The 13,722-nt window shown below is 35.2% G+C and overlaps 1 pseudogene; it reads right to left on the bottom strand.

Moving 5' to 3' along the window:
• Window positions 1-9,139: 9,139 nt before the first annotated feature.
• Window positions 9,140-10,102, bottom strand: LOC119536757 (annotated as a pseudogene).
• Between the last annotated feature and the right edge of the window lie 3,620 nt (window positions 10,103-13,722).

The following is a 13,722-nucleotide window of genomic DNA, read 5'->3' as shown; positions in this document are numbered from 1 at the left end:
ACAAACACCAGTTTTCAAGAAAAATTTATGAGACTTGAAAATAAACAAGAAAAAATGACCCATTCACATAAAAAAAAAAATAGAAAGTATCCTTGAGGAAGCACAAATATTGGAATTACTAGACAAAGACTAGTATCAATCATCTTATATATGTTCAAAGGATTAAAGGAAACCATGAAAATGCACTAAGGAAACCAGGAGAAATATGTCTTACCAAACAGAGTATCATTAAAGAAACAGACATTATAAAAAAGAACCAAATGGAAAACTTAGAAATAAAAACTACTATGAATGAAACAAAACATTCACTAGTCCAGTTCAACAGCACATTTGATAGAGAAAAGAAAGAATCACTGAACTTGAAGATAGGTCATAGGAAACTGTCCACTCTGAGGATCAGAAAGAAAATGAAGAAAAATAAACAGAGCCCAAGAGAATTGTGGGACATCATCAAACTTACCAACATAAGCGTAATGAGTGTCCAAGGAGAGGAAGGGGAGATAGGGGTGGAATGAATATTTGAAGAGTTACTGGTTGAAAATGAGTATGATGAAAGACATGAAGCTGTACATCTAAGATCAATGAACTCCAAGTAGGTAAAAATCAAAAAGATTAAAAATGACATACTATGTTCTCTAAATGTAACTACATAGATAAAAAAGCCAGTATTATTTTATTTTTGGTATGTAGCTCTTGTGTGTGTGTGTGTGTGTGTGTGTGTGTGTATGCACACACACACACACACACACACATATGATTTAAAAGGCAAACACATAAGATGGTCATTTTAAATCTACATTAATGGGCCCACATTGTATAAAGGCATAACTTGTGAAATAACAAGGGGAAGCAAACCTGTATAAAATCAGATATTAATATACTATTTATGCTAAGTTGGTACTAATTCAAATGTGATTGTTATTTAAATTTATAAATTTAAAAATAGTAATTTCACTCTCCAGGGTAAAAACAAAGAAAATTACTAAAACATATCCAGAAAAGCAATTAGAAAGAAATTAAAATGATACGAGAAAAATCAACTAAATACAAAGAAATGAGTAATGGAGGAAACTGAGGAAAAGGTTATACATCAATCCATGAATAAGATATAAGTATTATAAACATATACACACCTAATAACAGAATGCAAACTACCTGAGGCAAAACTTGACAGATTCAAAGGGAGAAATTGTTCTACAATAATAGTTGGAGACCCAAAACACATTTTTGGGGCTCACATTTCAATATATAACAAACATAGCTTCTCGCTGTCATGCCACTATAAAACCAGGGCATAAGAAGAAATAAGAGAAGCCAAATCATTCCCTGGAGCCAATCCCCTAACCCCAATACAAATTTCAACACCAAAATAAATGACCATACATATATAAATGGTCATTTATCATACATATATATTTCTACTATGAGAGATCAAGAAAATATGCATTTCAACACATTTATTTAAATATCAAAGTAATTTATAGAAAGAGCACCTGGAACCACTAAATAAATTAGTATTTTAAGCCAAGTACATATTTCTGCTCCGTAATTTTGCAAGGACAGTTCTTCACTTAAACCTGCGGTTGTACAGGGTTTTATCTTAGTTCTGATTTCCTCTAGATGCATGTTAGTCATCCAAATGATAATTTCATGACATTTCAAAAACTCTTCTAAGCTTTGGGGGTAACATCCAGGGGCAGTCCTAGTACTCTTTAGATATTGTGGTGTGGTTGAGACAGATTATATTGAAACACATACTTTAATATTTTCATTTGGCCTCACATCCAGGTAAAAGAGTGCCTTGCAAAAGATATTGATCATTTGAATTATAACTGGTAAATATGGAAAATATGTGAAATACACAGGGCATATTCAAAACTGAATAAATGCAAGGATCATAGAAAATATTGATAATATATATTTTTTAATTTAACAGCAAATGGAAAGAACTGTGGAAATCTTGAGGTTAATTCTGCCATAAATCTGATTAACTGCAAATGACAATATCAATTTTGACTTCTTGTTTCTGGGTTCAAATGAAAGACAATAATCATGAAAATCTTAGGAATGTGGGTGTGGAATTTCCCCTCCTCAGAAGCTGCATGTTCGTACTGTCCAAAATGTATCAATTAACTAGTGAAGGCTTGGATGTAAATATTTATCTTTTCTCAAAAAACACAATAAAAGTTGTTGAAATACCACAAGAGCCCAGAAACTCCAGTTAGGAAAGCAGATTTTAAGGTATGTGGCTAAGTCACTTAGGTCAATTATTAGAGACTACAGGGTTAAATGAAAGATAGATGAGGGCTAGAAATGGTCATTGGAAATCTGAGGGATAATCCCTGTTTTAGATTCCTAGGCTGCTCAAGTACCTTGAAATGGGTTGGGTTAAACATAGGAATTTATCAGCTTATGGTTTTAGGCTGGGAAAAAGTCCAAGTCATGGCATCGTTAAGTCAATCCTTTCTTCCCAAAGACCAATGTTCTGGTGCTGGCTGCTGGCCATCCTTGGCTCCTCTGACATGGCAAGGCACATGGTGGCACCTCCTGTTATCGCTCTTCATTTAGCAATTCAGCTTCTTGTTTATTGTGGATTTCTTGCTCTCTGTCTCTGAATTTCACTACACTTACAAAAGACTCCAGTTACAGAATTTATACCCATCCTGACTGAGGTAGGCTATAGCTTTCTAGCTGAAGTAACCTCATTGAAATGGTTCACAGACATATGAATGAATTTGATGTAAGAACCTGTTTTTCTGGGGTACATACTGCTTCAGCACACCACAGTCCCATAATCAGAGGTGGGGGAGGGGGCTTAACTTTAATGAGAAATACATCTGTGCTATCTGTGTGCTCCTAACACAACCCAATAAGAATTTATGGGTTTCTTTCCACATTTGAGACTCTCTCTCTCAAGAGAAGGCATACATTTTATTAATTTTGTCTAAGTCATCTGAAATCTTCAAAGCAAATCAATGTAATGGGATATCTACTAATTACAAATGACACATTTATATTTCACAAAAGGACTTTTTTTAAAATAATTTTCCACAATTCCCTTGGTTGTCTCCTCTGCTGCCAACTAGAGATTTGGAATCAAAATACTGCACCTGTAAGACAGCTGTTGTAATTGGTCTTGTAACCCTTAATAGTCTCCTTTTATTAAAGTGACATATTAATAGCTTTATGGCTGAGGAAACATTGGAGAAGTGTTTAAACACTGCCTTGTACATTGTTTTAAAAACTATGAGGAAAAAATAATGTATTTTTGTGTAGCCATTTTCCCCTTATATGTTGTATTTTTAATTTATTGAAATATAATATACATATAAAGAAATGCACATATCATAAATAAGTGTTTAGAAATTTGGTACATCTCTTTAACCAGAACTGAAACAATAGTAGTAACAACAGTAAACATTATCAAGACCCCAGAGGAATCCCGTATTCTTCCCTTGACTATGATGCCCAACTCCCAAAAAAATGTGTTTCCACTGTTCTGAATTCTATCAGCATATGTTGGTTTCTTATTTTGTTCTCTTTACATAGTAGTTACAATTTATGTATTGTATTTTTTGCTACTGTTCTTTCACTTAACTCTCATTTTTGTATGCAGCTTCATTTATGAGTGTACCACAGACTTAATTATCATTCTGTTGCTCAATATGAGGATTGTTATTGCTTCGTGTTTTTATGACTAGTACTGCTATTTATATTTTATAAATATATATTATATTCTGATGAACATAAAAATGTATCCATATACTTCCTTGGCCTGGATTTGCTGTCATAGGCCTGGATTTTCTGGGTCATAGGGCATATGTATTCTGCATTAGTAAACACTACCAAACAATTTTCCATAGTTATTATACCAATGTACACTCACATAAACAGTGCATGGTAGTAATGGGTATTCAATACCCTTGTCATCATTTAATATTTTCCATCACTATTTAGTCTTTCTCAATGTATGGGCATCATTGTAGTTTTCATTTTATTACCCTGATGCCAAAAGACATTGAGGGCCTTTCATATATCTAACAGCCACTGAGATATTTTCTTTTGAAAAGTGCTCTTTTTCCCATCTTTACATTGTGTTCCATGACAATTATTTCTTGATTTGTAAGAATTCTGTTTTATATATGGATAGGAGTCTTTTGCCAAATACAAACATCTAATTATGTGTGTTGCATAGAAGTACTATTTATTTTGATGACTAGAATTTCTTAAAACAGTCCAATTAATCTTTTATAATATATGAATAATAGTTTGTGTGTACTGTTTTAAAAATGATAATTGTTCTAATAACACAATTATATTTACCTGTATTTTTTCTCTAAAATATTTATTCTTTGAGTTTCACATTTAAATCTTTAATATACCTGGAAATAATTGTGTATAGGTTGTGAGGAAATGACCTGATTCTTCTTTTTTTCAAAATAGATATAAAAATTACCTAACATTATTTATTGAAATGTTCTTTTATAGTTTGGGAAACAGTGATGCCTTTATTATAAATCAGGTGTAAGTGTGGCTCTATTTTTTGGACTCACTCTTCTGTTTTATAGGTCAGTTTATCCTTTTGAAAATGGCATGGATTTATTAATTACTATAGTTTTATTAATCATATCTGATAGTGTGGCTCCCACATAATTGATATCCTTTTTTTTTGTTTATGGCATGAGATAATGATCCAAGTTCATTTTTCTCCCATAATTTTGATATCTTTTTTTTCTTTATGGTATAATTATCCATTTTCACTTTTTCTCCAAATGTATACCCAGTTTTCACAGCATCATTTGCTAGAGAGGTTATTCTTTCTCCACTGAGTGGACTTGGCCTCATTGTTGAAAAACACTTAAAAATAGATGTGGATGTCTATTTCTGGACTCTCAATTTTATTCCATTGAACTGAATGTCTATCATTATATCTGTCACATACTGTTTTGATTACTATAGCTTTGTAGTGAGTTTTGAAATCAGGAAGTATGAGTCTTCCAACATTGTTCTTCTGTTTCAAGATTGGGTGTTCATGGCAAACAGCATTTCCATATACATATTAGAAGATTGACTTTTCCATTTATGCTGAAAAGATTCTGTCATTTTAAGAGGGACCTGCATTAAGTTATAAGATCAATTTGAATAGTATTGCCATCCATCTTAGTTTGCCAGGTTGCTATGTCAAATGCCACACAGTGGAGTTGACTTAAATAATTGGAATTAATGGCCCCACAGTTTCAGAAGTCAGAAGGTTTGCTTCCTCTCAGGGTCAGTGGCATACTGGTGCTTGCTCACTGACAATCTTTGGGGTTTCTTGGCTTTCCCATTGCATGACATTGCCCTTCCCTTTCTCTTCTGAGTTCCTGCTGACTTCCTGCTTCAGGCTCTTCACTATAATTTTACCTTTATAAAGCCTCCAGTAATCCAAATTAGGATGTACCCTCTTTCAATTAGGTCACACCTTAACTAAAAGTGAAATCTTCAAGAGTTCCTATTTACAATAGTGTCACACCCACAGTGATGTGGATTAAGTTTAAGAACATATATAGATCTATATTGGGGTACATAATTCAACCCACCACATCTTCTTAACAATAGTAAGTGTTTCAATCCATGAATATGGTTGGTTTTCCATTTATTTAAACCTTCTTTAATTTTTTCAACTACATTTTTTAGTTCTCAGTGTGCATGCCATTCACATTCTTGATAAAGTTACTCCTAGATAGTTTGTTCTTTAATATTGCAAATGGAATTTTATTCTTGATTTTTTTTCAGATTGTTAATTGCTTATATATAGAAACACTACTGATTTTTTATTGTTGCTCTTGTTTCCAAATCTTCACTGATTTCATTTAACAGCTCTGGAAGCTTTGTTGTGGAGATTTGGGGGATTCTCTGTATAGAGTAATATGTCATGTGCAGATAGAGATAGTTTTACTCATTCCTTTCTAGTTTGTATGTCTTTTAGTTCTCTTTCTTGTCTAATTGCTCTGGCTAAAACTTCAAGTATACTGCCATATAGCAGTGTTGAAAGTGGTCATCTTATCTTGTTTCTGACTTGAGTAGAATGATTCCAATCTTTCACCACTGAGTATGATTAGTTGTGAATTTTCATATATTCTCTTTAACATGTTTAGGAAGTTCTCTCTTATTCCTACTTTTGAGTGAACTGTTTTCATTAAAGGGTGCTGAGTTTTGTCAAATTCCTCTCCTGTGTCAATTGAGAAAACCAGGTGTGTGTGTGTGTGTGTGTGTGTTTTCTTTTGCTCTCTTAAGATGGTGCATTACACTGATAGATTTTCTTACATTGAACCACCCTTGCAATCTGGGATAATTCTCAGTTCATAATATATATTATATATTGCATGTTGAATATATATGTATTTATAAGGAGTATTGTGGTTTCATTACCTAGCTTTGATATCAGTGTACTTCTAGACAAAATACAATGAGCTAATAAGTGTTCTTCCTTTCAGTTTTGGTTGTTGCTATTGAAGAGTTTGACAGAATTGGTGTTAAGTCTTCTTTGAATGTGTGGTAGGATTCATTAGTGAAGCATACAGACATTGGCACTCTTTTTTGGGGAGGTTTTTGAATTATTGATTCTATTCCTTGATATTGACATGTTGAGAACTTCTATTACTTTTTGAGTCAGAGTAGGTAGTTTGTGCATTTCTAGGAATTTGATCACTTCATCTAGATTACCTAATTTGTTGACATACAACAAATATATGCAGTATTCTCTTATAATCATTTTTAAAATTATTTCTGTAAGGTCAGCAGTAATCTCCCCATTTTTACTTCCCTTTTATTGTAATTTTCAGCTTCAGAATTTCTGTTTTGTTCCATTTTATAATTTATACCTCTATTGAAATTCTAATTTTAATCATATATATTATTTTCTTAATTCCTATTGTTCTTTGCCAATGTTTTCTCTAGTTGTCTGAGCATATTGAAGAACCTCATTTTAAAGTCTTTGTCTAGAAGGCAAAATGTCTGAGATTCATCAGGGATGTTTTCTGTCACTTCATTTCTTCCTTTGAGATGGACAAACTTTTCTTGTGTCTTTGAATGTTTGTGTTTTTTTTGAAAGTTGAACATTTGAATATTTTAATGTGTTAGCTCTGGAATTCAGATTTTCTCCCTTCTAAAAGTTTGCCTTATTTTTTAATTATTAAAGGGGATATTACTATATTTGTTTAGTGATTTTTCCAACCTATTTGCACAAAGACTGTATTACTTAATGTATGCAATCACTTAAGTTTGTATCTTTTTCACTTGTATTCAGTGAGTGTTATGAAAGTGGTCCCTTGAATTTCAGAAACTGAATGAATGACAGCAACAAAATACACCTCCCTCAGTTTTTACAGATCAGCTGTGGGCTGAGTATTCCCTTTCAAGCCTATTCAGCCTTCCCCTTGAGGCTAATATCAGTGGGGAAGAATTTAACATTTCACTATTACATTAGATGTTTAATGTAAGAATTTCATAGATATTTATTAGATTGATGTTTGTTTCTGTTCTATTCTGCTAGAAAGTTTATATAAATTGGTGTTGAGTTTTATCATATGCCCCTTTTAGTTTTTATTTTAAATTATAATGATTTTAATTATATAGACTCATTTTCATATATGAAATCGACCTTGAATTATTGTATATATGCAGTACTCATTTAGCTGTATCACAAATTTTTTAAATGTATAACTTTTAAAACTGCCTAAATCTTATGAGTTCAGCTCAATATGTCTTATTATAATATATGACATTGTAAGTTTTTTCTTATAGGGGGTGTGGTTTTCTGCACTTACTATTATGCCCATGAGATCCATCCCTCTTCTCCTTCACCTTCCTTCTCCTTCTCTTTTTCAATTGTGGTATAAAATCCATCTAAGAATGCCTTAGTTTGCCAGGGCTATAGTAAAAAGGTACCATAGATTAGTTTGTGTAAATAAAATAAATTTATTGTCTACCAATTTTAGAGGCTAGAAGTCTGAATCAAGCTCTTGATAGGACCATGTTTTCTCTGAAACATACAGATTTCTGGCAGTGTGTGGCATTCCATGAGGTTTCTTGATTTGTGGTATAGTTCTATCCCTGCCTACATCATATAGTCATCCCTGTCTCTCTTTTATTGTGTCCAAATTTCCTCTGCTTATATAGAAACCAGCCATATTAGAAAAGAATCCACATAATCTAGTTAGCCTCATTTAAACTAATCCCAAGTTCAAAAACCCTGTTTCCAAATAAGGTCACATTCACTGTATCAGTGGTGGCACTTGAACTTAGCTTTTTGGAGGACATAATTCAATCCACAGCATTCTACCATCTGGAGCAAAAAAAAGCCATGTCTTTCCCATGGCAAAATATGTTCACCCCATCTAAATATCCCAAAAGACTTGAGTCATTTCAGTAACAGCTGTATGTGAAAAATCTCATCTAAATCCACTTTAGATATGGTCTATATTGATTTAAAATTTAACCCCATAGGCAGACCTGTGAAACCAAAAAACAGCTTATCTGCTTCCAAAATAAAATGCTGTGACAGAGCATGTGATAGGCATTCCCATCCCAGGAGAGAGAAATTGGAAAGACAAAAGGGCTGTGGGCAGTCACAGGATTTCAACCAAATCCATAACAAAGCAGGACAACTACCATTAGATTTCAAACCTTGTGGGTAATCTAGGTCTTGCTAATTTGACCTCTTGGGCTGCTGGAGTTGCATCCCAACTATCTCTGACTATCAGGATGATAGCCCCATTCTCTCCAAATACCTGGGTGCTGGCCATGTCCTCTCTGAATATCCCACCCTCTCAGTTTTTGAAGGTAGGACTGCACTCTTGGACCTAGGATATCTCTCTAGATCAGATATCTGTGTCTATTATTCTGTTCTTTCAGTAATTCTTCCTTGGTTTAATCCCACTTCTGTCCCTTTCAATCCAGTTTGACAGTGTTTCTGCTGATACAACACACTCAAGAAACTTCTTGGTCTCTGTAATCTATGGGAGTCTAAATCCTTGGATAGGAGGATCCTTTATAGATCTTTCCTGAATTAGCACAGTTTAATGACTTTTTCTGTTTCCTTCCACATTAGTGCATTCTAAAATTTATCACAAGTAGAAAACTATTGTGATTACCTAATTTATTGTATATATATTCTACATTGAACTTTGATAAGTTTTCACAGATATTTCCAGATCCTGTATAGGGCAGTTTTTACCTCTTTGTTTCTCAAGCTATAGATCATGGGATTCAACATGGGTATTACCATGGAATAAAATACAGAGGCCATTTTATCAATATTGAAAGAGTGACTGGACTTGGGCAGTACATACATAAAAAATAAAGTCCCATATAGCACAACTACCACTGTCAGATGAGATCCACATGTGGAGAAGGCCTTTTGCCTGCCCTCTGCAGAGTTCATCCTGAGGATGGCCCTAAGGATCAGCATGTAAGACAAGAGGACAATAAAAAGAGAAGATACCAGATTAAAAGCTGAAAAGATCAGTATTTCCCACTCAACGTCACGGGTGCTTGAACACAGCAAAGATAACAGGGGAAGACTGTCACAGTAGAAATGACTAATGTTATAGCCACAGAAGGGTGAAATAAAAATCTTTATGGTGGTTGGCAGAGACAGAAAGGTACTATAGAGATAAGGGATTGCCACCAGCACGCAGCATACTTTTTGGGACATCACAACAGTGTAGAGCAGAGGGTTACAGATGGCCACATAGCGGTCATAGGCCATTGCTGAAAGAACAAAAAGTTCACTAATGATGAACGTGTTGAAGAAAGCTAGCTGTATAGCACAACAAATATAGGAGATTGTATTTTGCTTCACTATAAAATTTACCAAAGTTTTGGGTCCCACAGTTGATGAGTAACCAAGATCAATAAAAGCCAAGTGTCTGAGGAAAAAGTACATAGGGGTTTGTAACCTGGAATCCATCTTGGTGAGGATGATCATGCCCAAGTTGCCCACCACTGAGATCAAGTAGATGATGAGCAACAGCCCCAAGAGTGGAGCCTGCAGTTCAGGGTGGTCTGTGATCCCGGTCAGAATGAATTCATTCAGCACTGTTCGATTTTGCATATCCATCTAGGTCATTAGGGAAACCTACTGTGAGAACCATCAGAAGAGCCATTGGATTTCAGGAGGTGTCACCTGGTAGAATTTTAGTAGACAAAGCCATTATGTGTCAGATAAAGCCATCAAAATTTTTTGATGATGTAATTTAAAGTAAGACCTATGTCTATTATTGAAAATAGCACCACATTTAGAAGGTATCACAGTATAAGATATATAGTCACAATTTTATTTCATGTCAAATGTTGGTCACCATCCAAGGATATGTACTGTTCCTTCATGGTTCTGTCAGAAATAGCACATTTGATAAGTCTGGCCTAATCTGGAAATCTTGATATTGTTTTGAATTTTTTTTTAATATTTTAAAAATGCATATTACTTGTTAAAACATAACACATATTTAGAAGAAATTACAATAAAAAATATTTGCCCTTTGATCCTTTTCCCAACACTTCAGTCTGCATAACCGTAGAAAACATTTACTAATACATTTAGCAGACTGATTCACTTCCTCTCCTTCTTAACTTCACATTTAAAAAGCATTCTCATTCCATTATGCATTTGATATTATAAACTGTCTTAACTTTCCATTATCTTCATGAGTTTTAAACAATGTGCATTACTTTTCTATAATGATAGGTAAGAATTTAGTTCATTTTCAGGAGATCCCAGCATGCTGACTCTAGTGCACTTAATTCACTTTAAAATTATGCATCCAAACTTCAGGACTTGTGTACAACATTCCTGATTTTTATTATATTGAATACCAAATAAGTCTTTCATCTATATTGTGTTCACCTTGAGCAAAAACATTATTAGGCTTTCTCTCATTACCTTTGATTAAGCAATAATATCTCTGAAAAGAAGGGTTTACTTTTCTAGTTATAATTTTATAATATGATTTAAGACATACAAAATTCTTAAAATGTATTTCTTAATACATTCTTAATGTATCATCTAAGATTATCTAGTAAACCACTAAAATATGCTTAACTAATGAATGAAGCAAACCACTAAAACAGGGGGTCTATATCAAATGCCTCAATAGCCAGAACATTATATCACTGTAGGAAGTATCATAGCTTAAGTTAAAGAAAGTAATAGGCAATATGGGGAAGGAGATATTGTATGCCTTATACAAAGTACACAAATTTTACTTGTTAAAAGTACATAGGTGGGGAGAAACCAAGATGGCAGCTAGGTGAGACAGGGCTAAGGAACACCTCCATGGAAAACACTAGATAAGGACCAGAGAGTGACCCAGAATACCGGTTACAGTGATGTTCCAGCTGGATGAGATCTGCTAGTTCCCAGGGGCTGTATACTTGGTGAAACTGAGTCTGCATTCTGAAATGAGTGAGTAAGCTGGCTGGAAGTCCCACAGCCATGTGGCAATCTGGGGAAGTCAGGGTTTGGCATCTGGGAAAAAAAAAAAAAAGAAAAAAGGGGAAAACCCAGGAGTGGCTGAAGGTGCGAGTGGCTGCAGGTGCGATCATGGGAAACACACAGTAAAACACAGCAACAGGGGGCTTGGCCAGCCTCTCAGTAACTGGCCTGGAAGGTAGCCCAATGAAGATATCCCTGGGGCTGGGGGAATGGAGCAGAGAGCCAAAAGCCGAAAGAATCCCCGAGGCTAGCAGCTCACTCCCAGGAGGGCTGGATAAACTCCTGCCTGGGGCCATGCCCACAGCCCAGAGCCCCGCCAGTTGTCCTGGAGCTAAGAAGGAGGAACTGTGCAAGGAGGAGGGTGTGGAGATGCCCCATTTGGCCATTTTTGCATAAGGCTGAAAGTGAGACGGGTTGGCCCAGTGGCCCAGGGCTTCCCTTGAGGAACGGCCCATGCTGATGATGCAGCATGGCATTCTCTCAGCAGTTGTTTGACACTATGCCAAGTCCAGTGGTTTGTGGGACATTGAGAGAGAGGGGCAGGGGCTGGGGCTGAAATGAAATGAAGGCTTGGTCTCTTGTGGCAGCCTTGAATCTCCAGGAACCAGAGGGATTTGAATATTGAGGCTGTCCTTCCTCCCTGACCACCCGTACAAGTGTCCCGCATTCAGGGCGGACAGCTCCAGCAACACACCCAGGCTGAGTTCTCTGTCTGGACCCCACAAGAATCATTTCCCCACTCATGGAGGGGACAACGTGGAGAATTGACTTGAGAGGTATAGGTGACTCACAGATGCCATCTGCTGGTTAGTTAAAGAAAGTGTATGTCACCAGTGTTTCTGAAAAATTAGATAGGTTTTTTTTTTACAAATTAAAAGAACCCTGTTGAGCAGAGCAAATACCAAGAGGCCAAAAACAACAGAAAATCTCAATGCATATGATAAAACCAGACGATATGGAGAATCCAACTCCAAACACACAAATCAAGTTATCTGAAGAAACAAAGTTCCTCACAGAATTAAATAAAGAAATACAATTGAGGAACGAAAGTATGGCAAAGGATTTAAAGGACATCAAGAAGACCATGGCCCAGGATATAAGCTACATAAAGAAGACCCTAGAAGAGCATAAAGAAAACATTACAAGGCTAAATAAAAAAAATAGAAGATCTTATGGAAATAAAAGAAACTGTTGGCCAAATTAAAAAGAATCTGGATATTCACAATACAAGACTAGAGGAAGCTGAAAAACATCTCAGTGTCCTAGAAGTCCACAGAACAGAAAATGAAAGGACAAAAGAAAGAATGAAGAAAAAAAATCAAAGAAATTGAAATGGATCTCAGCGAAATGGTAGATAAAATAAAACATCCAAACATAAGACTCATTGGTGTCCCAGAAGGGGAAGAGAAGGGTAAAGGTCTAGAAAGAATATTCAAAGAAATTGTTGGGGAAAACTTCCCCAACCTTCTACACAATATAAATACACAAAGCATAAATGCCCAGTGAACTCCAAATAGAATAAATCCAAATAAACCCACTCCGAGACATATTCTGAGCAGACTCTCAAATACTGAAGAGAAGGAGCAAGTTCTGAAAGCAGCAAGAGAAAAGCAACTCACCACATGCAAAGGAAACAGCATAAGACTAACTTGTGACTACTCAGTGGCCACCATGGATGTGAGAAGGCAGTGGCATGATGTATTTAAAATACTGAGAGAGAAAAATTTCCAACCAAGAATTACTTTATCCAGCAAAACTCTCCTTCAAATTCGAGGGAGAGCTTAAATTTTTCACAGACAAACAAACCCTGAGAAACATTGCCAATAAAAGACCTGCCCTACTTCAGATTCTAAAGGGAACCCTGCCAACAGAGAAACAACAGAAAGAAGAAAGAGATATAGAGAATTTTAACAGAAATATATAGTACCTTACATCCCAAAGCACCAGGACACTCATTTTTCTCTAGTGATCATGGATCTTTCTTCAGAAGGGACCATAAGCTGGGACATAAAACAAGCCTCAAGAAATTAAAAAAAAAAAAAATTGAATATACTCAGGGCACATTCTCCAGCCGCAGTGGAATACAAATAGAAGTCAATAATTTTTGAACTGTAACTCCACTATTTACTTCCTACATGATATAAATTACACAAACCCTAATGACAAATCAGTGGTTTTGAACTCAATGTAAAATACGTAATTTTAGACAACTATATAAAGGTAGGGGAATGGAGGAGTATAGGAAC

This window comes from Choloepus didactylus, chromosome 6 (assembly GCF_015220235.1).
Source record: "Choloepus didactylus isolate mChoDid1 chromosome 6, mChoDid1.pri, whole genome shotgun sequence".
NCBI lineage: Eukaryota > Metazoa > Chordata > Mammalia > Pilosa > Megalonychidae > Choloepus > Choloepus didactylus.
The sequence above is the reverse complement of the archived record's forward strand: the minus strand, read 5'-3'. Positions and strand labels throughout refer to the sequence as shown.